The 26,346-nt window shown below is 41.8% G+C and overlaps 1 protein-coding gene across 1 annotated transcript in view; it reads left to right on the top strand.

Moving 5' to 3' along the window:
• Positions 1-26,346, top strand: part of HS6ST3 (heparan sulfate 6-O-sulfotransferase 3) — a gene marked incomplete at both ends in the record, with an annotated part of 336,234 nt that overhangs the window by 81,286 nt on the left and 228,602 nt on the right. The gene's annotated exons all lie outside the window — the stretch shown is intronic.

Raw genomic sequence — 26,346 nt, 5'->3', positions numbered from 1 at the left:
TTCTAAATGAGTGCAAATGGTTTTAGGCATCTGTGATGGAGGCATTACCTGTTCATAGAGCAGGTACAGCACAGAATCTGGTACCTGACCGTGGTGTTATGTTAAAGTTACACATAAAGCAGCAGGTTAACATGGTAAGGTACTGTGGAGAGTGATTAAGTATGTAGAACTACACAGTTGCTCTGAAGTCACTTTTGCCATGCTTCCAGAGCCTCACCTTCAGTGTTCCCATTAATCCATTTTCCCAGGTACTTGTTCTGAACTCAAACTGCTTGTTACATTAAAATAGTTATTGTGGGGGAGAGGGGGATCAACATCCGTAGGTGAATGGCTTTTGGCCTATATGGAGACAATACATAAAAGTAGTGAACTTTCACAACTCTACTTTTAAAACATCTAGTTTGTATGAGTGTATGACAGTGTAAATTGAAAGTTGCATTAAGATGTACAAAGGTGGGGAACATAATTAATTGGCTTAAAGGCTTGTATGACTGCATCTCCTGCAAAGGTGATTCTGATAATCCCTTTATCCATCCGAAGCCAATGTGTCTGTTCTCCCTTCCCTCATCTTCTGCCCTTACTCAGGGTCATCTAGTGTCTTGGAGTGATGCACGTGGTACAATTGAAATGCCATCTCCACAGTGAACCTCAGAACAATTTATACTTGTTTGTATCTAGGAAAACTATCAGTTCATTTGGTGGCTCTCAGTTGGAAATGCTGTGCCTCCAGGTGTAAATAGTAAGGTCACGGTGGGGAGTTGCTTCTTGTTGAGTGAAGATGAGATTTGAATGCAAGCAGTAGGAGATGGGTTTGTATTTTCTACTGAAATTACCTTCAGGTTACACTGTGACAGGACTATAAATTGAAAAGCGACAGATCTGTCCAGCAATGTGCTCCTGCGATGCGAGGGTAGCGTACCTCATTAGTAAGTCCTGCTCCTGAGTGGTGGTGGAATGAATTCAGGTCTCATTTGCTTTCATGGTGTGGTCTAAGTAGTATCTCTGTAATATCCTTCAGTCTTGTGATCTGACTGAGAGCATTAGCAGTCACAATTATCACACTAGGAGCAGCTACATTAGTTTGGCACACCTAGCTGGGAGTGATCGCTGGGTGTTTTTAGCAATAGCTTCGTATCTCCCAGGTAAATGAGTCCTCAGCACTGTTGACAGTGTTGCCTGGCTGTTGGTGCCTCCTTTTCCTCATCTTCCTCTGAAAACATTGTTAAAATCTCTTAACTCTGAAGAAAAGATCAAAGCAAAACCTGTCTCTTCAATACTACTTCAAAAAAAAAAGCAAACCCCAGTATGCTGCCAATTCGTATCTATAAAACTAATTTGTATTTAATCTATCAAGATGGCCTTTGTAATCAAGTTCTGTATCCTTACAGTTTTCAATGAGAAACAATTACATTTTCCCATTTAAATTAGGGCTGGTAGGTTCTTCACTGTTCATTCTTCTCATCTGCTGTGGTGTTATACTTGACCCTTATTTCAGGTCTAAGGAATTTCCTGGTGTAAAGAGAAGTCACTGGTGCAGCTCTGGTTTAGTTTTATACAGTTGCTATTTCAAAAACTTAATTTGCTTGTTGCTTTACCTCCAATAACTTGGAGTTTGGGATGAATAATATCTCAAACAGTATACAAGTTTTTCAATTTAATTCCAGTTGACACTGCTGGTGTATAGCCTTCTAAAAATTAATAGGCGAAGCTAGTGATCACAATTTTGTTTAAATTTCTTTATCCCCCTCTGTCCACCTCTCCAGAACCCTGTTTCTTCAACATTCAGAGTTAAGTGAACAGTAGATGCTTCAGTGTTCGAGGGACTATTTTCCTCCTGAAATAATTCTTTAAGATTCTTGGGGCTGCAAATGTTTTAAATGGTTTCATTAACCAGAGAGTTCTGAGTGCTTATTGACTCCCCATTTTGATCTGTTTAGATGCTCTTTATGACTTTTCTGTCGGAAAGTAGGAGAAAATCCAAAGAAAAATCAGAGATGACAGGTGATCTTTGGTCATTACTGTCTTCCATCTTGTTTTTCTCTTTTTTTTTCATAACTATAATTCTGGGGCTGCCTTGTGGTGTACACTGTGTGTCTCCCTTCTTCCTAATATTCACATGGAATGACTCAATCTGACTTAGACTGTGGTCAGTGGAAGTTTCCCTAACACTTCCCTTCCTGCATGAGCCAGCAGTGTGTTACCGTGGCCAGGAAGGCCACTGGGATCCTGGGGTACGTTAAGAGGAGCTTGGCCACCAGGTCAAGGGAGGTGATCTTCCCCCTCTGCCTTGGTGAGGCCATGTCTGGGGCACTGTGTCCAGTTTTGGGATCCTCAGGTCAAGACAGGAGGATGATGAGGGGACTGGAGCGTACAGAAAGGTTGGGGGAGCTGGGTGTCTTTAGCAAGGAGAAGACTGAGAGGGGATTTTGTCAATACTTACAAATATCTGAAGGGGGGTGTCAAGGGGATGGAGCCAGGCTCTTTTCAGTAATGTCCATTGGCAGGACAAGGGGCAACAGACGCAAACTGGAACACAGGAAGTTGTTTGAACATGAGGAAAAACTTCACTGTGAGGGTGACATAGCCCTGGCACAGGCTGCCCAGAGAGGTGATAGAGAGGCCTTCTCTGGAGATATTCAAAACCCACCTGGACGTTGTCCTGTGCAGCCTGCTCGAGGTGATCCTGCTCTGGCAGGGAACATTTGACTAGATGAGCTCCGGAGGTCCCTTCCAACCCTTGCCCTTTGACTCCTTTCTTACATACTGCAACTCTTGCTTTGTGGACATCTACCTGAAACACTGGCTGTTGACATCTTGTACTGAAAAATATCAGTTCCCTATCAAAAAGCTTCATTCTGTAAGTAAAAACTGTTCTGTAGACCCTGTTGCTCACAGATGTGGAACAATCCTGCTACTGCAGAGGGATGCATTGCAGCTTTATATACTCTAAGTTCAAGATCTAAAAAGGCTGCTTCTGTTAGCATATCTGTTAAATATTTCAAGACCCATATCAGATTATTTCAAGTTGGCTGCTCAGCCCTGATGAGAGTTTTTGAAGCACCCAGATTCAGTAGAAAGGAAGAAGGAAGTTGACTTTCCCTTTGAACACTAAAATTTGCTTTTCCTGTTCTGGTAACTGAAAAATACTGCTGATCTTGGTCTCTGCACAAAGCAGCCCTGCTCTGATGAAATACCTTTATCGTTTACAGGCAGTGTCACATGTTGAATCTCTTTGAAAATACAGCCCATCTACGCTGTAATGGGATGTATGGTTCTTGCTTTTAGCCTGGCAACACCTGTTTCCTCACACTTGAATTTGCCAATTCACTTCAGGAGTCCCATTATCAGGATATGTAGTTCTGGTACTCATTAGGGTGGTTGCTTGCGTAGGGTGTGAGTACAGTTGCTTTGCCTCTTGGAGATGCAGTAAAGATACACCATTAATTTTATTCACCCCAATTCGATGCTACTAGGTTATAAATATGCAAATAAGGTTTGGCTGCCTCTGTTCTGGTTCAGTAGTGGAACGTAACAGATTTCCTTTCCTCTCCAACAGTGACTATCTTCTTCCCCATGTTCTTTATAGCAAGTAGGACTTAAAAACATCGGTGGTGGGGAGGCAGACACAATCCATAATGCTAATACCAAGTTCAAAGGCAAGCCCCAAATCTTGATGGCAGTTTCTGATTCCTACTATGAATTAAACTATTTTCTTTCTCACTCTTTCTGATGGTGTTTCTATACATTGGTTACTGGTAGTACTTTCCACTGGGAGAATTTATTTTTATCCTTGTGATTTCATTATGAAATCTCACACGATGCTTCACTTGTTCTTCTCTTGATCTAACTTTCAGTATTTATTTCTTTTTCTGTATTAAAGTGAATGTTCAGTTATGGGGAAGTAATGATCTGTGACAACAAACTTAACGCCTAAAATGCTCTTAAATCTTCAACTATTTTGTTCTCAAACCATTAGAAAAGCAAAATCGTAAAACACAAGTGGCTTTACTTTCATAACAATTGATAAAGGTTTTATTTTAGACCTAAGTTTTTGATATGTTTAATGTTGCAGTCATGAAATATTTGTGCCAAGTGTACTTCTTCACAGTAGGATTTTCTTCTTGCCTAAATGCAGTATCTATTTCTACAAGTATTTTAGGCACTGCCCTTCCTTTGTATAAAAGGCTCATGGTACTCTGTGTGGATGGGAGATTAATTAATTTCAATTTGGGGTCAGTTTTCTATGAACATTTACTATAGTGTGTCCCAGTATTTGAGTTGAGGACCGAGAAGTTTGCCCATGTGCTGGTAGTTTCCAGAGTGCTGCTATCCATGATGAGGCATCTTTTCCCCCATGCTATGGGACACATGCAGTGCTGCAGATGACCTCTTCAGACAGAGGAGAGCTGCCTGGTTGGACAAAATGTCAGCTGTTGTCAGCCTGGTAAGATGTGATGACCTTAAGCTTGGTTCAGAGGGTAACGATATACTTGTATTTTTGTGGTGTTTCAGTTTTATAGGTAATCCCAGATTTGGAAGAAGAAATAGGAACAGTAACTTTTAGTTCATCTGTTCTTTTTATTCATTGCTCTGCTAATTTTTTACATACCATCATTCTCCCCTTCTGAATACCCTTGTGTTATCTTTGCCTGTAAGCCAGTCAGGAAGGCTAAGCTGCCAGTGGTTCCTTCGGCTGACCTTCTCCACATCTCAGAATACCACCCTGGACACTGGGCTCCAGGAAGCTCTAAGTAAAAGTTGCCAGTCTCCACTCCACTCCTGAGATGGGACAGAGAAGCATGATATGAAAGTGAAGTTCATAGTGTTGTGGGAAGTGGGTTCAGCCAGGATCTGACCTTTTACTGGAGTACGGTGTCCAGGTTTGGAGCCCTCAATACAGGAAGGACATGTGCGTCCAGAGCAGGGCCACAAAAATGATCAAAGGGCTGAAGCACCTCTCCTCTGAAGACAGGCTGAGAGAGTTGGGCTTGTTCAGCCCAGAGAAGGGAAGGCTCTGGGGGGGGACCTTACAGTGGCCTTCCAGTACCTGAAGGGGCCTATAGGAAAGCTGGGGAAGAACTGTTCACAAGGACATGGAGCACTAGGATGGGGTGTAACGGTTTGAAACTAGAAAAGGGGAGATTTGGGTTGGATATTAGGAGAAAGTTCTTCAATATGAGGGTGGTGGATCACTGGAACAGTTTGCCCAGAGAGGTGGTAGAGGCCCCATCCTTGGTGATATCTGAGGTCAGGCTTGATGGAACTCTGGGCAGCCTGATCTAGTGAAGAAGTTGCTGCTTACTGCAGGGGGGTTGGACTAGGTGATCTTGAAAGGTCCCTTCCAACCTAACACATTCAATCATCTCCATTTTCTTATGATGAAATGCTGATATTATAGACTCTTGTTATTTCAACTGTGATAAATCTCTGCAGCTGAGCAATTTTTTTCCCTTTGCAAAGAGTAGAATAAGTGACAAAGAAAGCAGCAGTGGTGGACCTTAATGTGTCCCACAGTGACGGTCTGTTCTCCCTTCAAATTTGATGCAGTGGAGTATGTAGATATTAAGATTTTTTTTTAGCTTTTGAGAGTGAAACCAAGACAAAGTCAACAGTTTCCCTTTTTTCCTAGTCCTCTTTATAGCTGAGCAGGAAGTATAATTATTTAAGTACACAAATTCTTGGAGTATTGTTAACAGCTGCCTTATTGCTACTGCAAGTCCCATTTATCTCTGCTGCTGTGCTGCTTGAGTCAATCCTGTAATTATAGGGCATAAAGCTGGTCTCCAGAGCATTTCCTGAGACCCAAATATATTCTGAGGAATGACAAAGAAAAACTGCTGATGGTTTTATTTTCTAGTCTGTGCCTTTCTAGTTTCTCCTGTTTGTTAGCTCCTTATTGTGGCCTCTGTCCTCTCTGTAGCAGCAGTGAAAAGGAAAAAAAAAAAAGAACAGAGAATGGAGAGGTTTTCACAGTTTGCAAAGTGATTTCATGTTGCTTCATTACACTGGAATGAGAATGAAATGGGGGAGGACAGGAGGATCGCAGAGTCCCTTCTGAAGTGGAAAATGTAGAGCCAGCGTGGCAGTCTGAAACCTGTGCTTGAAAACAGCTTCTAAGAATTTTATTCTAGTACTAAATAATTAAAAAAAAAGTAGTAATGCATGTAATCTTGCTGAAATTTTTGCTGTGTTGCCAGTACTCTGGCAGGGAGAGGGGGATGCGAGTGGTGTTTGTTTGCAGGGAAATGTAAGAGTCAAGAGTCAAGTGGTGGACAAGCAAGAAAGCTGAGGTGGTTCCTTCCCTCAGGGCTGAGGCTGAGGGGCTGCCTTCATCCCTGTGAATGTCATCTTGCTTCTAGCTGGTTCTTCCATGTGGAGCTGTTGGAATTGCCTTGCTGGTGTTTTCAAGGTGCCGTGTCAAAGTGTGTTAACAGGAATGCCTAACGCTAGACTCTTCAGCTGTGATAGTGTCTAGGCAAAGCAAGGTATCACCATGCAGAATAAGAAATAGGTGCTCAGTGCCTCTAAAAGCCTGATTTTACCATTGTGTGGAAATGAGGAATCTGAAGACTCAGATTTCTGCATCTAAAGTACTTAGGTGGCATACTGTGGAGAATGTTGTAGACGGCTTCCATGAGTTGCTTAACTTCATCTCTTTGACTTGGCATTGAAAAGTATAGGTATTAGCCCAAAATTAGACAGCTTTTCATCTCCTTTGCCTAAATTAAATCTATCTGTGTCCATGCACACTAAGTACCTCCTCTATAATACTTTGCTTGTGTTTTCATTAATGGAGATGCAGTTCTTTAGCTTGTAGTCGTTTGGTCTCTGCTGGTGGCAAAATGGACACTGGGGGAATGTCGGTGCCGTGTGCTCCTTTGCAAGCCAGTTAGTTTTAACCTCTGCCTAAGCAGCACCCCTGTCTGCTGTGCAGCCATATGTTGGTAGCTACTCTGGCATCAATCTTCATGACACATTTGCACAACTTAAAAACGCCTGTAATTTACAGTGGTGAAAACTGTTCCTTGCCTCATTCTCATAAAAGACAGTTTTACTTACCCTCACCGTACTTGCTGTGGGTACTAGTGCCCAAGTTGTTGTAAGCAGTGAGGAGCAGTCAGTTGTAAGCAACAGAGCCAAAATCTCAGAGTCAGAGGTAGGTGTTGCAGCCTGTCCTCTGAGTAGTGTCCTGTGTGCTGAAGCTTAAGAGCTCCAGTTCTTATTGAAGTAGCAGGACTCACCGCGTAACCAGGGTCTTTTTCTGATGTCTGTGGTGTTAGAGTAGGGAAATTGTGCTTGTGGGTGAATTTGTCCTTGGCTGACTCTCACAAATTAGCTAGACAGGAATAATGAAAACATGTTTAATGTTTAATTTCATAGTCTTATCTGAGGTCTGTAAATTTTGCAGAGCCAGGGGCCCACATGCGTTTCAAGTAAGTGATGTGAATAGGAATCACCAGGGTCACAGAACCTCATCCCAAAGGATGGATCGGACTGGTGGAGTTCCTGGTTGTCTGACTAGTGCCAAAGGTCCACGCTCTCTTAATAAGAGCGTGCAGCAGTAGGAGAATGGAGGATTAACATGGTTTCTCTAGGCTTAAAGAAATGTTTAATCCCATGTTCAGTGAAAAGTAGCAGATGGCAATTTCTCCAGCATGAAGACAAAGTTGGAAAAGGTTCAAGGACCTGCTGTGGCAGGTACTTAAACAGATGTTGCCAGTTTTGAGTGTTCACTTGTAAGAGTCAAGTTCATGGTGGGAACAAAAGATTGAAAGGGTTGACAGAGCTTGGGGTTTTGGATTTTATTCTTGTTCATGTTCATGTAAAAAGACCTTTGGTGAAGTTCACCCTAGCAGGCTCACCTTAACTGGTGGATTATCTACAGGGACTTTGAGGTGTGAGGAATTGAAATAACCTAACAGAACTGAAACTTTTATGGCAACAGTATTTCATCTGAAGTGTGAGTCTGTTCACCAATAAAATTAGGTGAACAGGAGTTCACCTAGGGTTGAGGGCAACTCAGGTTGCCTGAATAAGTGCTGATGAAACTTCAAAGGACAAATAAAAGTTGTCATAAGGAATTTGTGGGCAGATTTGGCCGTCCACAGGTTCCTTCTGTGCAGGGTTTTCACAGTGAGTTTTATGTTCTTGGCTGATGCAGTGTTTGTCCTGTGAGGCTTACTTTGTAAGCTACTGATGTAGCGGGTGTACAGATGGAAGATGAAGTATAGGGTGTGTGCCTGAGCTTTTGACCAGTCCTGAAAGTGAGATAGTGGAAAGGCAGGTAGAATTGAATGGTTGTTGCTGGGGCTGGTTAATATGGGGGTTGACGCCACTGTCAGTGGCATCAGTCTTGTGGGATCTCAGGGAGAGGCTGGAGTCAGTGAGGGGCCAGAAGAGAGCTCAGAAATGTACTAGTGTTTAGCTGTTTGTTGCTGTGGAGGTTCAGGATGGCAGTCACAGCTCCATCTCAGGTGCCTGTATGCTGCTCCACAGATGAGCAAGTTGCTGTTTGCTGATACCGTAAAAGTTGGTTCTGCCAAAAGCAAGAATTGACTGCGGTGTGGATATATGTAATTAGACAGCTTTTGAGTTACCAGAAGCAATGAAGCCACAGTTTCAGCAGATACAGGTGCTGAACGTCAGCCTGGGGTTGCGTCTGGGTTGGCTGCTTAATCTGGAGACCTGTGAGTATCCCTCTGAGATAGATAAACGCTGGCTCGATTAGCTCAATAAGCTCACTCCCTGTACTTGCTGTGTAGATGTAAAGCCTGAATGGTATGTAATTAGCCTGGGATCATAGTGGCTTCAAAAAGAATTACACCCCCACACTTCCATTTATGATCCATTCTTCTGTATTTGGGTCTTTTCTTGTTTTCACATCTCTGAAGTACTTACTGCAAGATAAGAAGTTGGAAAACAAAATCAGTCAAGCACAAATATACACTAATGGCTTACTGCTTTTAAAAATGGTCATTATGGTCACAAACAATATGTGTAGGAGTACTGATGAACTGAAGGACTGTTTTACAGTAGCTCTAAATACTTTGAAATTCCACTAACCCAACGAAGCCAAGTACAACAATTCCAGTTCATGTTGCACAGGTAATTGTAGAATCATCAAGATCTTAAAACTGTTAGTGATTGTTTCATGAGGGGAAATGGCTTGCACTGTGGTGTTTCCCTGATAACTGTGTCCTGCTTTCTGGTGGTTGGGCTTTTTTCTTTTCAGCATTTTGGTCCTGTATTCCAGTTGCAGTGTGAAAACAATGGCTCTGAAAGCATATGGAAATCAGAGTGATTGTAACCTGACTGAGATTAGATTCCTAGAGAGTAGGAGGTGTGACTGCTGCTGTCAGGGCAGATGGAGATTAAACAATATAGGAAAGGTTTTTTTATGTAGAATTTAAAGAAGGGTCTGAATGACATGATTTTTACATAGGCTTCAGTGGTGCATCCCCATTGGTTCATGGTAATATGCTAATAATCATTCATTTAGAAAACTGAAATTAAATTTTGATAGATTTTGCTATTAGATTGATATTTTGCCTTAAATTAACTATATTTAACAGGAATATTACCATGTGTTTTCAAAGCCTTTGCTGAGAAGACCACAAAGGTATTAAATTCTTAACTTTACTGTACTCACAGGAGGAAACAGCAGCAGATGTTGGCAGAGGATGCTCAGTGGGAAAAAGTGCTGCATAAGGGCTTGTTTTATGCACCTGGGTGAAGATAGGCTACAACAAACCGCTTTGGTTCTAGGCATCTGTGTCTACTTATGCTGTGTTTTATTTCTAGGATGTGCAGAGGGTCTTTAGTTCAGGCCTGCAGTCTTTGGACTGCCTCGAGCAGCAGAGTTGAGCATTGCTGTTGCTACTCCCACAAACACTTTGACCCCCAAACACAGATAACCCATGTGGGACACAGCTAAACCTGTTAGCATCTTCATTTGTCTTCTCTCACCTGTATTTCTGTTGTGACCTAAAGTAGTTTATATTAGGTTGTTTAGCTTGTTTCAGTGTGTATTTATACAACCTCATTAAAATACAAGTTTTCCACTTGAGGCACTGCTCTCAAGCAGAAAGTTCACATTTTCAGCATAGTGTTCAGCTGGTTTTTTTTGTCTTAGCATTTTCTCAATCTCTTTGTGGGCTTATTTCACTTTTGAGTGTCAGTTGGAAACATCATCTATTTAATGTCAGAGCATACCAGAAGGACCTTTGGTAAGTTTCTTTATTAGTCATGTGTTAATTGGCTACTTCCACAACCTATAAGCATATTATTCTGTGACAGTAAGTCTATAGCTGTGGCATCAAAACACATGACCCTTCCACGTTTAAGACCTATTACAAGAAGTGGCACATTGGACAGTTGGAAATGGGCATAATTCCTGCTGCAGTTCTTATGAAGGTTGTCATTCTGGAATGAATGCTGGAGGCTATTACATGTTGTTGATAATTTACCAACATTATGATGAACAACATGAGGAGAACTTGTGGCAGTGGTGTTACCTGCCATCAGAACAGCATGATGATTATTTTGCACCGGTGTTTCTTAGGATGAAGCCTGGGTCATGTGGCTTGCTGTTGCTGCTGTTGGTGGGAAGGCTGGGCTGGGCTACGTGCTTTTGTCTCTGCAAGGAAACACACTTGTTACTCAGGGAATTGCTCACTCCTGATTCTGCAGAGAAAGTAGTGATTTTCATGTGGGGCCAACAGGGAAAGGGTTCAGATTTACTTTGATTTCATTTTAGGATATTGTTTCAGCAAGGCCAATAAAAAAGCCACGATATTAACCTACAAGATTTTGACCTACTTGAACAGTTTGGTGCCTTTGCTATATGGTAAGTCAGTACAACTGATTTTTCAGTTAGCTTCATTTTCAGAGAAATAATCTGAGAAATTTAATTTTTCTGCTTTGGAGTGGAGAAATTTAATTTTTCTGCTTTGGAGTTGCTCTGTTACAACAAAAGCATCTTGGTTTGGAAGCAGCCAACAACTAGAATCAGAGCAGAATATTTCCTGGGAAAACTCTACTTTTTTTTTTAATCCCCTTTATCAAAAATCTACTGGATTAAGACTTTCCAGTAGATCCAATTTTTGGATTGTAGTTAAGCTAAAATCTCAGAGGTGTATTTCACCTTCCTTTATGTTGTGCAGGTTTGGTAATGTCAATGCCACTTCAGTGGGATGGCTTCTTGGGAGTGTTGCATTAGACTCACCAGTGTCAATCACAGAGTGAAGATGTTGGCATTTCACATCAGACAACATAGTGTTAGACTCAACCAGTCCTGGCTTTATAAAAATAAGACCAAATATCCGTGTCTGCTACGTAGGTAAAGGAGAGACGCTGTAGTGCTGGTATTTGTAGAACAAATATGATACATACATGTATTTTCATGGAAGGGTTGATGTCATCAGCCTTTTAAAGAGATGAAAAAACTTTGCATGACTATCAGGTAATGCTTCTTCCTCAAAGGGCAGGTCTGGCAGTGGGAGCCATGGGGCTGTTCTGCAGTAATGCTGGCTAACGTGACAGGAGAAACCGGAGACTCTCTCTCCACCTGGACAATCTCATCCTGGACAAGTCAGACCAAGCTTCTGATTTGGACTGTTATTTGTGCTGTTTTGTGCAAGTCTAAACAGCCCCTGTGTTTTGTCAGCGATTAGTGTGTCTGACTTGGTGCGAGTGAGCTGGTGCTGGCACAGCCTGGCGTAGTGCAGCGCCTGCAGTTCAGCGTTTCCACTGACATGGACGTGCTTGGCTGCTGCTGGGCTGGGATTGCACTAAAGAATCAGATGCACACTTTTGGTGTAGTCTGTCTTACATTCCATACCAGATAAAAAACTGCCTAGGAACAGCTGTAAACTCATTATCTATGAGCCTGCATGTTACCTATAAACATGTTATCTATAAACAAGCTTATGCTGCTCTAGTCAAATGAGATACAACCATTTCAGTGGCAGAGCCTAAGGAGGGATTTATTTAGCTGACCAGCCATAGGGGTCTGTAGGACAGCCAGCCTGCTCCCTGGGATTCCCTGACTGTAGCAACTGGATCTGCACAGTGTATTAAAGCTATGTGGACATTTATGAGTAGCTGTTTCTGCTTGGAGCTGGATCTTGCCTGCATACATAGGTGCTAGGTGGTATATAGGAAAAGACTCTCTTTGCTCTCCTCAAACTTTTGAAGTATTAATTTTAAATGAAATTGGTGTTTGTTCTGCTTGTTCACTTTCGCTTTTTAACAGCCTGCCTTTTTCCTGAGATAAATGCAGTGGTGGGGAAGAAAAGGCTTTTGTTAAAACTTTAAAAGGAACAAAAAACTGCCAAACAAAACACAGAATGCAAACAGTCAGTGAAGATCATGGTCACAATCAAGGGCTACTTGGAGTGTCCAGCTGACACTGGCTGCCTGTGTTCTTACATGTGAAGAGAAAAGCAGCCTCAGTGTTGAATCCAAAAAGAATTATGAAGCTGCTGGCCCCAACTGATTGAGTTGTTCTAAGCACTGTGTACTTACAAACTTCATTAATTTAAAATGTATATTGAAGGATCTGTTTTCATTGACAATATTGGTGCTTTTGGTCTCCCCTCTGGCCCTACGAGTATGTATTGCCTGTTCAAAGGAGTGGTATCCACATTGGGCACTCCATTTTGGTATTGGGTGGTGTTTTTAACACATACCTTGTAAAACTGGTTGATAATCTAGCCTTGAATGTTTGTCACCTTTGCTTAAGAGTAGATCAACATTTGTAATGGGAAAAGCAGATTTGTTCTGTCTGTGCTATGCAAAAAGCACAGGCTCTTAGGATTCAGTGTGATGTTAACTCAAATTCTTTGCTAGATCCTTAGTGTTCAAAGAAGCTTTGGCCAAGGGTCTGAACTGTTGATAGAACTAAAATCTTTGTATGTTTTCTTTAATTATCCTTTGATCAGCAGCACAAATAGTTGTGGAAATTCATAGTGTCCAGGTTCTCTGTCCGGAGAATATGAGGCAACAAGGGATTTTGACAGGTTTGGTTAAGCATTTAAAGCTTGGAGTGAGCATCAAAACCAAACCCTTGAGAAACTTTTTCTGGCTAAAGATCTTTGATAGGCAATTCCCATTGTTACATACAGTACAATGAAGAACAAGGAAAAATGGCTATTTAGCATCTGAGGTATGAAAAGATGGGTTATTTCATGTGGATCAGTGTGAAGATTTAAAGGATGACGTGCTTGTCTGATCCAAGAGCCTCTGCTGCCTTAAATTTTCTTAGTTTCATTGATGTTGGTGGAAGTAGGACAACTTAGACCTACCTAAGGGTTTTTCTGGATTTGAGTTGTGAATTTGCCAGTGGTATTATGGGGAGACTTTAAAGGACGGTTGTTTTATGTGGCTTCTGAATATTTTCACTTTGGTCTGCAGATGCTTATTAGGATTCAGGTGCCTCAGTACCAGGACTGAATGTTTTGTTTGAAAGGTATCACTGTTTTTAAGGGGGTTATGGGTGCTGTGAGGTGAATGGAAACCACCTCATGAGAGAGATTGTTGTGTTCCCATGTCTTGGCCCATATGGAGTATGCTTATCTGAGCAGGTCCTGGAAACAGTTGAAGCCTCTCAAGGTAAGCAGTACATGTAGATGGTTTCATGAATGGAAGCATGGGCTGAAGGAGACCCACTGGTGGACTAAATGAAAGAATAGGGTCTGAACTAAAAGACATAGAAACTCCCCATATATGTACATATAGATATTTACTTATATCAGCCCTTCTGTTTGAAAGAGAGAATCATAGAATGTGTTAGGTTGGAAGGGACCTTTAGAGCTAGTCATCTAGTCCACCCCCCCTGCAGCAAGCAGGGACATCTTCACTAGATCAGGTTGCTCAGAACCCTGTCAAGCCTGACCTTGAATATTGCCAGAGATGGGGCCTCTACCACCTCTCTGGGCAACCTGTTCCAGTGATCCACCACCCTCATGTTGAAGAACTTTTTCCTAGTATCTAACCGAAATATCCCCTTGTCGAGTTCAAGACTGTTACCCTTGTCCTACTACTACATGTCCTTGTGAACAGTTCTTCCCCAATTTGCTTATAGGCACCTTTCAGGTACTGGAAGTGCACTATAAGGTCTTCCCCGGAGCCTTCCCTTCTCCAGGCTGAACAAGCCCAACTCTCTCAGCCTGTCTTCAGAGGAGAGGTGCTTTAGCCCTTTGATCATTTTTGTGGCCCTGCTCTGGATGCGCTCCAGTAGGTCCATGTTCTTCTGGTATTGAGGGTTCCAAACCTGGACACAGTACTCCAGGTGAGGTCTCACCAGAGCAGAATAGAGGGGCAGAATCCCCTCTCCATCTGCTGGCCATGCTTCTTGCGATGCAGCCTAGGATACAGTTGATGTTCTGGACTGCAGATGCACATTGGTTGCACATATCCAGCTTCTCATATGTTCAGAGAAAGAGGGAGAGAGAATCAGTCTACAAGCAGATTACACAGAGCACCTGGAGCTTTTGAGTTATGAGCCCTGTGTGGGCATGTCGTAAGTAAGGATAATAAAATGAGCCAGACCTTAAAGCTGTATATGACAAGATGTGCTTTTCAGCTCTAGAAGAAAGAACCCCATGTCTGTATGGCACTCAGTTCTTTGCTTCATTTTCAGTTCATGTTATTATGTCTTCAGGAAATAGAGGAAGTGCTTTCAGACTGGGTCTTTACAAGATAAACTTGATCTTCCTTGCAGATACTAGAAGGGATGTTCAGTTTTTGCAGACACATGTTCTTCTATGATCATCTGCTCTTTACATGTTAGCCTATGAAGACAGGCTGAGAGAGTTGGGATGGTGTAGCCTGGAGAAAAGAAGGCTCTAGGGAGATCATATAGTGGTCCTCCAGTAGCTGAAGGGGCCTACAGGAAAGCTGGGTACAGACTTTTTAGAAGGGTATGGAATGGTAAGGGGGGGGGGGGGGGAAATGATGTTTTTAAATTGGGAGGGGGTAGATTCAGATTGGATGTTAGGAAGAAATTCTTCCCTCTGAAAGTGGTGAGGCACTGTCCTAGGTTGCCCAGAGAAGCTGTGGCTGCCCCCTCCCTGGTGGTGTTCAAGGCCAGGTTGGATGGGGCTTTGGGCAGCCTGGTCTAGTGAGAGGTGTCCCTGCCCAAGGCAGGGGGGTTAGGACTTGATGATCTTTAAGGTCCTGTCCAGCCCTGTTGCCATTCTGTGATTCCTGCCTTCCCAGATAGACTGTGACAGCTTTTCTGGTGAAGAGCGGGTACTTCACTAATAAAGATGTTCCCATTGCTGCATGAAAGCTCAGGGCACTCTGGAGCACAGGACTGCAGTTTTTTCATAGATTCATTTTTATATCAGCTGACAGAGTGGTACAATATCCCTGTTTTCTCAAGACATTTGAATTCTGGGAGTGCTAAGAATCCACATTGAATACACTTAGTTTTGGTTTGTCTCATGGGCTGTACAAATACTTACGTGGGTTGTCTTCTGAACTTTTCTGGATCAAAATTAGGAAAGGGGATCTTTACCAGGAGACCGAAGGATTTCTCTGTCCTCCCTTATTGCCCAAATACCTGGAGGGAGTAAGCTTTCTGTATCCATCTTCAGTCCCTGATATTATGCCTGATGCTTTCTTTCTTTTCTCCCCTGAGCCACAAAATTCAGCTGCCTCTGCTTTTCTCCAGGCCTCCTTCTCTAGAGCCGCAGGCTTGGCCACGCTTGTCACATAGGCCGCAGTCCTTTTTTGATGGCCTTCCTGTGTGTGCATGTGACTAAAACAGCAAAGTTCGGTCCCCTTTCGGTGACTCTTCAGTGAGATAGCAGCCTTCTCTGAGCTTGTGGCTTTGCAGGAAGTCAGGGAGTATCAGTGGCTTTATTAAAAAATCCCTGTCACTTCCGATGTGTACAAAGGAGCCTTTCTCATAATCCTAGCCTCTTGTAATTGAAACTAGTTCCAGCTACCCCTGTAAGTACTGTATTAACGTACTGAAGATTGTTGTTCTGCTTCAGTGAGTTGTCTTCATCACTGTTTATCCAAAAGGCTTTGAGATTTGTATTCCAGTCTGAAAGTGTGAATGTCATGTGTGAAGCCTCCTGCAGCAAAAAGGTGTACACAAACAATGTGGTGAGGGACAGTAAACAATGAGAATTAGTTAAAATTGGTTGCCTAAGTGTATGTTCAGTGTTTATCCTCCTGAGGATGATAGTCCTCAGTCCATTGACAAGAGAGGATCGAGGGGAAAAATGACATGCTGCTTTTTGGTGTATTCAGAGAGCAAAAGGAAGAGCCTGGTATACACCCTCGCACATTAGGGATATGGTAAGGCAAGCTTTGCTCCCAACTGTTCACAGGATCTGGATCCACTGTATAGCCAGGTGTATGGAGAATGCATCCTCAAGTACACATTATGGTACTGTATTGTTGCCCAGGCTGAATTGCCTGTGTGAAGGCTTCCAAACTGCAGTTGCCAATATTTTCAGTTAGTGTACTTGGTGTGTGTATTCAGGACTGACACAGCCTTTGCTTCAGTCTGTAGATCACACATGTATCCTGCTGAAGTGTAGTTACACTGCTGCAGATTCTACTTGTGCAGAAATGATCGTATGCTTTAGCAAATTATCTTTGGAAATCAAATGCCCGAAGCATGATCCCATTGTGAGGATTTGTGTTGTAATGTGGTGCTCTGTCTGAAGCTGTTATGACAGAATATCAAAAAGGCAAACAGGGAACAAGGAATCGGTTTTTAGGATGTAAAGAACACCATGAAAATTGGATTGACTTGTTGCATAGCACCATTGTAGACATGTCATAGGTACATTGTTTCCCAGACATTTTAAAAAAGATAAGGTATGTTTTCATGCAGATCCACTTGCAGCTATGCCTTCTTCAAGTCTGCTTGACAAAGAAAATGTTATTGCTGTTTCAGATTCCATTTTTTAACATGCCTGTTCTTTGAAGTCGGTTTTGAAGGTGAGACCTTTTGTCTCAATCACTTTTCCATAGCAATAATGAAGGCTATTACAGGCGAAGTTCTTAACTGCTTTTCTGCCCTCTTTCATACTCCTTCATCCTAATAGCTAGCTTTCTGTATGCCATGGGGGGGGTTGGAGGTAGATGGAATTCAGAGTACTTTCCTTTTATAACCCTTATCTCAATTGAGTCCTCTGGTATATGGTAAGCAGCAAGGAGTTGTGCTGAATTTGCAGTATGTAGTTGCCATTTGTACTTGTGAACCAGCAGTGAAGTAACCCAACAGTTACCGTGTGTTGTGAGGAATAGTTTATCCAGCTAAACGGTGCCTGTATTTATGAACATAACTTATAAGGTGATATGATCAAAGAGAAGCAATCCAGATTAACACTTGATGCTTAAATTTCACATTCTTCGACCCTTCTTTCTTCAGCTTGAGGTACCTGGAGGGTGGTGGTTATGACCAAGCATGGTGGTGCCCTCTCAGAGCAGTGCCGTGGTTCCCGTGTGCTTGAGAGTGATGCTAAAGCAAAGGAGAGAGCAGCAGTCATTGAATGGGTGCTCTCATGCATGAATTCTCCTCTGATCAGAGAGCAAATGCTGATAATGCCCCTTGTTTGCCCATTCTCCATTTGGGAGCTGTAGTAGGCAGGGCTTGTGGGTGGAGGGAGAGGTGGCAATTCCTTGCGGGACACTGTAGTATGGGATGGCAAGCTGCCTTTCAGTTGGCTAATTCTTCTTTAATGTTCTCAGTAAATGAAAAAATATTTTTGATTGGTACATGAAGGTGTGGGAGGGAGTTGACCTAAAACAACTATTACTGTCCTCTTACTGTTCTAATCACTGGTAACTGTGCAATGGCTTACCTCTGGTTCCAGGCTCATTACTACTTGGCTATGCTTTAAATAGTGTGGCTTAATGTTCTCTGAGTTATTTTTATTTGGTATCTAAAGAAAACCAAGCAACCTTTTTACAATGGGTAGTTTGCTAAAAATCAATTGCTTGAGTTGCCTTTCCTTTCTGTGGTTACTGCATGGTACAAGAGAATTGAAAGCTGGGATGCTCTCATTGCCTCAGATTCAGGGTCACTTCACAGGCGACAGGGAAGGAGCATTGATACATGTTAAGAATATGTTTATCAACAGGACTAATGCAGATACAGGTTCAAAGCTGTCTGGTGTTCTGCAACCACAAGGCATGTTAATCTCTTTAGTTAATGGATTTGTAAATGAGCAGGTTGAGTGAATAATTGGGTGGTTCTCTTAATCCTTGGTTTGGAATATGAATGAGAAATGCTTTGATATTTATATTTGCATAAGGTTTAACATCTTCTAATTGATTCATTTAATACTTTTGTAGTGACATAATTGTTTAGCATGCTTGTTGTTCTCTATGCTTTGGGAAGAAATTCTAGAAACAGAGGCTTACAGTTTTGCTGTTTCTCACACAATGTGGAGCTGCCTAAGAAGGTGAGGAGGCAAAAATGATACTTAGATGAAATTGTATTTCTGTTTTTGCTAGCTGTCATGTTTCTTGTGTGAAAGTCCACAGCTATTGCCTTGACATTGTTGCTGGAGAGGAAGAGGCAGGGCGATGGCATGCTTGCCTTTTTGTTTGCCTTTTTACACTTGTGTTCATGAAGTCCTCCTAGATTTGTGTTATAAAATCCTTAAAATGATGTGTCTGTTGAATTTGGTTATGGCATGGAGTGGAGACTGCAGACTGGACACTGAACTGCAGGTTTGCTAGTACCTTCCATGTTTTCCTTTAGTCTTACTGACATGCATTGTAAGATATGATGTCAGTAATAATTTTTCTCCTGGTTTGGTTTATTTTGTATTTTTGTTGGGGTTCTTTTAAAAAAGACTGATCTCGTAAAAACTTGTCATGTAAAGATATCCAGCAATCACATAGGTAGGATGGGACTTCTTACTCTATTCCCAAAATGTAAAGGTTAATACTTCTGCTCACTAGTGCATTATTCTGACTCATGTTTACACATACAGGATTTAGAATCGTTTTCCCCAAATATACTATGCACAGATTTACAACAGTGACATTGGAAAACTATTCTTAAAGCTTTTTACAGAAGTTTTTCTTAAATATTTGTGTTTGGAGGGTCAGGAGCTTTAAGCAGGCTGTGGTTCTTGTCACATTTCAGTTAATGCAGTCCCTGTGTAATCAGCCCTATTCCTGCTCTCTTGTTCTGCTGTGCCTGGAGTTTTACCTTTATTTTTTTGTCTGTTTTTTGGCCTAGTTTCAATACTTGTTTCCAATTTATTGTCTTGTTTAATTCATTTACTTTAACTGCTGTGCTATTTAACATAAATTTCAAAATGCTGTTTAATTCTATAATGTCCTGGTTCTGGCCAGGCCAGAGTCAACCTCCCCAAGCAGCCAGCACAGGCGACCTGAGTCAGCCGGGGCTGTTTCCACACCACCTGACATCACTCCCCCATAGAAGGGGCTGGTCTGGGAGGGGTTGCTCCTGGCTGCCTCCATGGCAGTCTGAGTGTGGTTGGGGTGTCCAGTCAGTCCTGGTGTTGGTGCAGTACTCTGTGTTACTGTTGGGTCAGTAAGATGCTCTGTGTTATCACTGGGTGTAAGTGACATTTGCCACGGTTGGGCTGTTATTGTTCCCCTTTCAGGGTGCTTTCGTCAGTAAATTGTCCTTATCCCAACCCATGGGGACTCTTTCTCCTCTGGGAGTGAGCAGTGTGTGGTGCTCAGCTGCTGCCTGGGACTGAACCACCAGAATTTTACAGTTTTCTGAAAAATTAACTCAGGCTGACTTAGCTCTGGCACTTCTTGGAGTCCATAGTTTTCACAATATAAAAGATTGTGCTCTTGTGAGAGTTGTGAAGTTGGCTTTGTCTTGTTTTCAGTTTTCTAGCTGCTACGTTGTAGTCTCAAAACAGCTCTTAAGTCCTTTGTACTTGCTGTAAAACTGTAGATTTTGTAGACATGGAGCTGCAGAAGTGGAGAAGGAAAATGAACAGCGTTATGGGAAAAGGGGCTTTGTGCACATAATACAGTCTCTTCTATTAGTGCCTAGATAGATTGATACCAGTTGCTGTCAAGCCTTTCCTCTGTGCATTGTGGTTTTATTAGATTCCTCCTCAGAATCCATCCCACATCAAAATTAATCTACTTCCATTTTGGTTTCCCTTTAGGTATGGATGGGAATGATCAGTGAAGTCCAGTGTAATGCTGATTATTCTTACACCATTGCACTGATATGATTTGTTCATACTTCATAAGGGCAGGCTTTTCTTTTGATCTTTTTACGATGGTGGGTTTATAAGTTCATAATACCAGAAGCTATTCCAGTTTCTTCTGTATCCTCTAGGACACCGAAAGTTGAAGATCTTTTATTCTACTATTTTTTTTTTCCCTGGAGTTGATGCCATCTTATTACCCATCAGCTTTATAAGTTTGATGATTAAGCCTGGCTGTGCTCTGCCTGTTAAGCTTGTACATAAGCATACCTGAACGTCTTCCTGGTAATTAGTCTTGCATTGCTCCGGGAGATACCTAAGGATTTTCTTCTGTGGGGCTGGAGGTGATTTTTTTTTTTCCTTCAGCCAGCCAGATACAAAGATGTTCTGTAGGGTTTAGTTCTGTTCTTTTCCAATTATTTATGAATGTTGGTGCCTATTAGCACAATTTCTCTCGGTTATTTATGTTCTGTGGGAAGGCAAGACATGACATGCTAGATTCTGAAACTGGATGTGAGTGTCAAGGCAAACATGGCAATACACAGCTGATGTTACGGCCTCTTGTGCAGTGCGTGTGAAGTACCAAGAAGTGTTTTAATTGTTTTCTACTGAGTTACTAATGGGGGTGTTTATCTGTTGGAGGGGCAGCCTCACCCCAGTTTGCCAGAGGGTGGCTGTGGCACTGGAGAGTAGGGATCGATGTGTGGCCATCAGTGCCTCCTGCCCGCACACTGTGCGCTGAGCTGTGTCGCGGTCGGGCTGTGACAGCCGATCGATCAGCGCCTGTGTGGTGATGCCAAGGAAACAGACAAACCCTTGCTTAAACAAAACACTTATTAACTGATTACAGTACCACAAGTTAATAAAACAGTAAAGCTGTATAAAACAATAAAAACCACAACTCTTCCTGTGACCTATTTCAGTTGCATACTCCCTGCTGCCTGCACCAGGGCTACCCAGAGGGGTCTTGCCCCTGCTTATCCATCCCCCCGGTGGGTGGCTGAGAGGTGCTACCTGTACTGGCTCCTATCACTGATTGGGATGGGGTTGTGCTGCCCGTGATCCAGGCCAGGGACCAACGTAGGGCTTCGTTCCAACAATGAGGAGAAGGACCTAATGATTCTGCACACATGATTGTCTTGCCGTGTCCTTCAGGTCTTTGGAGGATCGTTTCTCTCCCCACTGCTAGAATTGCTCTACCATGCCAGGTGATGTCACCCATCTCTGCCTGAGCATTGCAAGAGTCTCTGATTTTAGTAAGTACTTTGAATGATTTACAGAATCACAATGTTGGAAAAGGCCTTTAAGATGGAGTCCAACCGTTCCTGCTCTATGCTGAGCCATATCCCTAAGTACCTCATCTACCTGTCTGTTAAACACATCCAGGGAAGGTGACTCAACCCCCTCCTTGGGCAGCCTGTTCCAGGCCCTGACAACTCTTTCAGTGAAGAACTTTTTCCTAACATCCTATCTGACCCTGCCCTGGTGCAGCTTTGTGCCATTTCCCCTTGTCCTGTCTCCTGTCACCTGGCTGAAGAGACCATCGCCCACCTCTCTATAGGCTCACTTCAGGTAGTTGTGATAAGGTTTCCTCTCAGCCTTCTAGTCTCCAGACTAAACTTCATAACCCATTTTATATGGTTGTTGGTTATTCCCTCACTTTACTTCTGGGTACTGGTTTTTTTTGGTACTGTTATTAGGATTATGTCTTCATGTTTCTTTTGAGATGTTGTCCTCAGTAATCTCCATGCAAAAGTTTATTCATGTTCCATCAGTCATGCTCAAAAGCATATTCTGGTTCCCTCTTCCTTACAGCCAAGCGCTATGAAGACTGCTATATATGATTTGTCTCTGGCAAGGTCATGGTGTAAAAGGAGGTCTGTGTGGGTGCATCAGCAGTTTGAGGATTTTATGGAAATGCCTTCGTAAGTAGGATGCTACTTATGTGGCAGACTGACTGAAGGGAGAGGAGGGGGGCAAGTATCTGAAGTGGTGTTGCAAGTTTTTTAGGATTTATTGCTGCGTGGTAGTGAAAGCCTTCCAGCTTTTCAGGTCTGTCCAGACAGAACCAGACCATCACAGGTTCCTCTGATTAGATTTGCAGACTCATTAAGTAGGCTGTGCAGACTCATGTCTGTTATAACTAGTGTAATTTAATTTCATTAGTAAAGTGGATACATATTTTTCAATGTCATGAGCAAATGGTGTTTGCAGCATGCTCGAACTACAAGAGATTTTTATTGTTCTATTTTAATTAGTAGTATATTTTCCACTTTTTGCTCTTAAAGAGATTACCTGCTTTTATTTTAGCATTTTCCAGCATGTCTCAGGCTCTAGGCTTACCCTTTGGGCCCTATTACGAATGCATGTCATGTTAGTAATTACATTAAACATAAGCAACAAAACGTTGCATGAGTTAAGCTGGACAACAGCCAACTTCCTTTCAGAGAAGAGCAAAGTCAAGGAGACAAGAGCTGAAAATTAAGCTATATATTTTCTTACCAAAACTAAATATACTTCCATATTTTGTACTTCTAAAAAAATCTTTAATACTACTTTGCCAGAATTAAGATTGAGAAATAATTGATGCTGAGCAGTATTTAAGTATACTTTAAAAGAAAATCATGTGAGGTAGTTCTGTTTAGGAGACAGGATTTATTTGCATTGTAACATTCTGTTTAAATACTATAAATAGGGGGAAGACTAATTTATCAGAAAATCCATGCCTTTTAATGAATTTCTGTATTATTGCTTGATTTTGAGCTACCTGTCCATTTAAATAAGCATGATCTGCTTGAATTAGAAGAAAAACATTACTGATCTTTTGTCACTGATGCTTAGTGAAATCAAAAGTATATACCATGTGTGTTCTTAGTAGTTCTCAAAGGGGTTGGCTTAGGTAGACAAATGAATGCATAAAGACAAGAAAGAAAAAGAAAACCCAGAAGTTGCAGGATGATGTTGATCTGTTTGGAGATCTTCATGCATTCCCTCTTTCGTGATTGCAGAGGGTGCTGGAGGTTAAGCAGGAGATACTGCAGTGAGGTAAAGCCGAAAGCCCTTTTTTATGGCACCCTGTATTGTGTCTGCAATCAGGGGAGCCACAGACACAAGGTGTTGGTCATCTTGCAGAAAGATTAATTACCTTGGTTGAAAACTTCATACAAAAAGCCAAGAGTTTTAACTTAGCTTTTTCTGAAGAAGTTGGTGTGGAAGGCAAAAATAGATGTGATCTGCAACTTGGTGCATCAAGAAAAATTGCAGCAAAGCTCCATATAATATGGAGAGTGTTCTTTTCAGTTACTTTCCCAATAATGGCAGATGTCTAGATGAAAAGCAAAAGGTGTGATGATGAGAAGTTGTATATAACTGGTTGAAAAAAGGTGCGATGAGCAATTGTATCTAACTGGTAGAGTCATTTGAACAGAATTAGAGTCATCATAGGAAGGGTAGAGAGAATAACAAGTCAGGTAGTGCTCTGTTTTTTAAACACTTCATTACCTTTCTTAGAGTTCCTGAGAATGTAACCGTGGGGTTTTGAATGTGTTGTGGATCGATATGGTGCCGGAGGGATCTGTTACCAACCATCAAATGATACTAAAGAAAAGAAGAGTTACTTTAAGTACCTGTGTAATTCACAGTTAATAAAATGGTGGTGTTCTGGGGGAACTTCAATTTAAGAGACACTTAGTGGAAGATCTGTGCAGTTGGACATAAACCAAGCTATTGTTGCTAGAAAATAGAGGATAATTTGCTAAAGTAAAAGGATATTGTGTTGAATATATGATAAGTCAATTCCAGGTTTCATTTTGGTAGATAAAGATGAAGTAACCACTGGACTGGAAGCTGATGGTTACCTAGGGACCAGTAATCTTCACCTGATTATATTTAGTGTAGGCAAACAGGACAAGTCCAATCACAAGTTTGTATCAAAAGGGTTTATTTCCTAGAACTGAGGAAAACTGTGTTTGAAATTGCCTGAAGGAAGATAAGGCCAGAAAATGGGGAGTTCCTTTAGAAAGAGTAAGGGAAGGGCACCAAGGAGATTATCTAGAGCTTGGAAATGGAGGGAAACAGTGAGGGTTTTATTCTGGAAAAACATTCAGATTGAGAGAATTCAGTACAGTGTTACAGGCTCGGGACTAGAAAGAAGTGGAAGAATCTTGATGTTGATTTTGGGGTGAAAAATGCAGGAAGGAAACTATCTTGCCTTTTGAAGTGTTTCACAGGATGTACCAATGAGATAGCTGAAATCCCTCATCTTTTAGTACCAAAGGACACTGGTGATAAGTAACAGACTTACGGAACCAGTGCTATTACACCTGTACATTGCTGGAACAAGAGATGGACCAAACCTACAGAAGGTAGTTGCAGTTGGTTATTGGACTGGTGAAAAAATCAGTCAAAAGGTTGTGTCTTAGGATCTCCCTTGTCCTTAAAAAATCACTTCTTTTTTTGGGAAAAAAATACAAAGGCAACACTCTTTTTCCTGAAGGCTTTTATGGGACTTGCAGGAACCCTGTCTTGAAGGTCTATCACTATGCTGTGGGTAATAAAATGATGTTAGCATGAAGAGATCACTGCCAGTGTTTTGTTGAATCAATGCAGCTTGGCCAGCTATGAACAAATGCAGACTCAAGTTTTTGCTACATCAAACTAAATCCTAAAAGGGCTCAATTCCCTGAGAAAGCAACTCCAGATAACTGTGGTGTACCTCTGCGGATTGTCTTCCAAACACAGTGCATTTTGGAATCATAAATGTGTTATACCCCCAGCAACTGGGTTCTGTAGGTACTCTGGGATCAGAGGTATAGCATGTCCTGTTCTCATAAAGGTATTTTATGCCCTGTTTTGCAGTGTCTGGAATGTTTGTTTTGGTAATACAGCCTTTTGCTTAAAGTCACAGTAAGTCAAGGTGGTGGTCGCTTGGCTGGCAGAAATAAAACATGCTGAGGTTCTGCTTATAGCATGTTAGTGACAGCTCTAATGAGAGCAACAAAACACAGCATGCCCAGTATGAAATCCACATGGCCAGTATGGTGGGATGGTTACAAACAAAATGTGAGTTTTCTAAAAAAAAAAAAAGGCAATTTTCCTTTAATTTTGCAAACGATTTAATCTGCTGTTCCGAGGCAGATTGGAGGATTATGTACCAGTAATCCATCTCAACACCCGCTCTTTGTGCTATTTTGAATGATCTATTTTTTCTTCAAATAAAATCATGTCAGATCTGTTTGCACATAATCACCAATGCTAATTTTTCTTATCCTTTCCAGCCTTCAAAACTCATGCAGGGGAAGAATGTATGCATTCTTTAGGTGAAGTTTATCAAACTTGCTCAAGTGAAAAAAGCTGCATAAGATCTGTGTCACTGGTAATCCTTTCCAAGTGGCCCAATAAGTAGGGGCAGTGCTTGATTCACCTTATGCTTATTTAAATTTTGCTTGTCTGCAGTATCATCAGTGCTTTTTAAGCCCTGTTATGTTCTTAATGGCTAGCTTGTTCTGAACATGATGATGCAGCAATTTTCTTCTTCCTTTGGACAGCTTACTGTAGAAGCTTATTAAAGTACTTCTGAGGGACAACTTGAAAGGTTGTCTGAAGTGTGATGTGTACCTAGCGATGACTTGGTTCCTATATGGTTTGAGGGCAGCATATTCACAAAAGTAACTATTACCTCTCAATGGAAAGGCTTGGTTCTGTAATAGGTGGTAGGAGACCATGTTTTCTTTTTAGGTTCTCATAGGAAAACTTGATCTTAGGTCATGGCATTGGCTAATTAATACAAATCATGGCAGTTGAAAGACAACACAGAGTTATTCCTTTATGGAACTCATCGTCTTTGGCATTGTTGAAAATAGAATCCAAAGCTACTGGCTGGGTGCTGGCTTGTAGAACTCATATTCTTGAAAGCTAATACAAACTGTTGTTTTATCAATGCTTACTGTCAACCGTGACACACAATTCAGAATAAACCCTCCTTTATTCAGTACCTGCAGGATGTGTATCTGCTCCCTGTAGGAACAAGTGAGAATTTCAGGTTTGCCTTCGCCTTTTCAGGACGGTTGTGAGAACTTTTGAGATTTCAACAGGATTGCTGCAGTTGGGCTCAGTGATGTTAAAGATCTTTTCCAACCCAGAAGATTCTATGGCTCTAATCTGTGTA

The sequence above is a fragment of the Gallinula chloropus genome (assembly GCF_964237585.1).
Source record: "Gallinula chloropus genome assembly, chromosome: 1".
Lineage (NCBI taxonomy): Eukaryota > Metazoa > Chordata > Aves > Gruiformes > Rallidae > Gallinula > Gallinula chloropus.
Note: the sequence above shows the minus strand (reverse complement) of the source record. Positions and strands in the feature narration are given on the sequence as shown.